The sequence below is a fragment of the Pteropus medius genome, unplaced genomic scaffold, assembly GCF_902729225.1.
Source record: "Pteropus medius unplaced genomic scaffold, Ma_sr-lr_union100, whole genome shotgun sequence".
Lineage (NCBI taxonomy): Eukaryota > Metazoa > Chordata > Mammalia > Chiroptera > Pteropodidae > Pteropus > Pteropus medius.
The window spans coordinates 4209752-4212550 of NW_024344437.1; the positions used below are offsets into that span (position 1 = coordinate 4209752).

Sequence of the window (2799 nt, forward strand, 5' to 3'; positions counted from 1 at the left end):
AGAAGGTACAGGATATCCTAGGATAGGAGTTGAGATTGTAATGCTGGGCCACTAGCTGGGGATGAAACAACAAGAGAGAAGAGAGCAGGAGGAAATGGAGTTGAAGAAAAGGAACTATCCGTGCCGGGCAACTGTGAAAGGACTAGGCAGAGGAGCTTCTTCCTTTGGAGAGTTTATCAGAGCGAGGTGGCCATGGGCATAGGAATTGATCCCACAGATCACCACCACTCCCCTACTATTTCAGGTTTTGGAAAAATTTCCTAAACCTTTAATAAAGAGCTACCAAAACCTTCATTATTGTTCATTCGTATTTGGGCACAAAAGCATCCGGAATGGATAGGAGTGCCCTGTGCTGACATTCATCAGACATTGGTTTACAGCCTCACTATGGGCTGCTGGGTGCCAGGGCACAAATGTCCAGCTGGAGAAATAAGAACATTCTCCTTTATGTTACCAACCTCATAGGTGTTGACAAAGGGGAGACTTTTCCCCTTAGAACAATCGTTACAGAGTTACAAAATTATTTATTCACTTATTCAATAGTATTTAAAATAGATTTTGGAAAAATTGTTGGCTAGAGCTGAACTGAGTAATTCGAGAGACCAGCATATCACATGGCCGAGCAACATCTAGGGCACAGAGCCGCGGGCCGCCGGGCCAGGCATGGACCCACAGACCATGGGGGCCCAGGAGCTGGGGTCTGCAGAGCCTCCTCGGGGTCTGCCGCTGCCAAGCACATGGGAATTGCCCCCCAGCCCAGGGGCCAGCTTTGCCCCAAATGACCACTCCATTCAGGAGAGATTGAGAAGGCCACAGATCAACAGAGCATCCCTAATGATAGTCCTGCCGGTGGTGAGGGCATCCTTTCTGAAGAGGAAACCTTTGCTGTGGATGATGAGGATCCTGACAGGGAGCCGAATACCTGGAAGCTGTCTGAAGGGGTGTCTGGCTGTCCACCCAAGGAACAGGCTGCTGATCTTTTTAATGAGGACCGAGACTTGGAATTGAAAGCAGATCAAGAGAATCCATGTGATACTGATGACATCCAAGGTTGCATTTCTCAAGAAGTCAAACCTTGGGTGTGCTGTGCCCGGCAAGGAGACATGGTCCATGACCCCAATTGGACCATCCACCTCCACTGATACTGAATTATTCCAAGATAGTCTTTGAAACAGGACAGTTTGATGATGTTGAAGACTGAGTGGGCAGCTTTTTGCCTGGTGGGTGGGTGGAACTCCAGATCAAGGTCTCCCTTCCTTTCTTGAAGTGAGATGTCAGATCTGAGGAAACATTCCCAGTGACCCCTGGGTAGGGCACACAGACTGGTGTGAAATAAGTTCCCACTGTCTTCTAGTTCTGTTGTTGTCATTGTTTTTAGTGAGCTCCTCTGTGGATGTGTGAGCATTTGTGTCTGTGTCATGAGGAGGACTTGTGTTCTTTATAAATAAAGGTAGGAAAAATAAAAAACCGAGTGACTTGAAAGCAAACTCTGTATCTTATCTCTTTGTATTGTAGGGGAGCAAAATTTGCCACCCCAGCATGTGTCTCTTTGGCATGAGGATTATTTCAGGCTGATTATTTTTAATAAACAGAAGACTCGAGAATTTTTTTTTTTACCTCCCCCTTAACTGTCTAGAAGAATTTAGATCAGGAGCCTATACCAGGAAGAGAACTCTTAGAAAAACAACTTCTTTTTACATCAGAAAGCCTTCTTTGCACGACGTGGCAAACATTGGTTGTTATCATTTCTCTGTGAATTGTCTTCTTTCCTTTGAAGCCCCAAATTCCATACCCCTTTTCCTTAGCTTGGGACAGCATCTAAGTCAATTGCCGGACTTCCCAGGAGCCTCATATCTTTGGGGCTCTGTATGTGCAAAAGTAAATGTTTTTCTCCTGTTAATCTGTCTTACATTGATTTGAGAATAAGACCAGCCAAAGAACCTAGAAGGGTAGAAGTAAAATTTTTCCTCTCCTACAGTTGGCATAGCTGACAGGGTGAACTTCACTCTCTGGACACTGCTTGCCCTAAGGCTGCTGCAGCTGAGAGACCCTGGGACTCTGACAAGCACTGGCAGAGATAAGAATTCTTACCACTTTAGACTCCTGGGTATCTATTCTTGGATATCTGATGGAAATGGGAGTGGGAAGAGCCATTTTTTTCCTTTTTAAAATTTATATTAGCAAGAGAAAGTATTTGTGAAACTAGTTTCTTGGGTATAATGACTCTAGTAAAGATTTGTTGTGAGTACTCTCAATTTCTATTGATTCTTTTACTCCCAAAGATGGCCATGGTTTTCTTTTGTCTTTGTCTTTTGTGTTGTTCATCATAAGGAATAAAAACCATTGGGTAGAACATGGGCATTTGTCCTATAAGCCCATTATTCAAGCCAGCCTCACAGACTGGTGGGTTCACGGTTCTTACCAGATTGGCATCTGTTTAGATAAACTTTGCTGTGGGTCCCCTACATAACAACTGAATGAAGTTTTCCTTTCATTTTGTTCTACGTCCTGAAACCTTGGCTCTGCAACCAGTGAGAATATTCTTTCTGGCTTTTGCCATCTGAAGGGTGCATAGTCTAGGGTACATCTGGTGGCCAGCGGAATAGACTGGGATTCTAAGACATGAAGTCACAAGCAGCATTCTCTTTGGCCATACCAACTCTCAGGGGCTATCATCATCTTAACCTTCATTGTCTTGTTAGTGCTGGAAAAGTCCCATTCCAGGAGCAGTGGCATCACAGATAGTGGGTCCATGACTGGAGGCATTTCATGTTCTTGTGAGAAGCTGAAGACACCATT

At 44.6% G+C, this 2799-nt stretch overlaps 1 pseudogene; it reads left to right on the forward strand.

The window, feature by feature from the left end:
- Positions 1–663: 663 nt before the first annotated feature.
- LOC120610628 (coordinator of PRMT5 and differentiation stimulator-like) lies at positions 664–1201 on the forward strand (annotated as a pseudogene).
- Positions 1202–2799: the final 1598 nt, after the last annotated feature.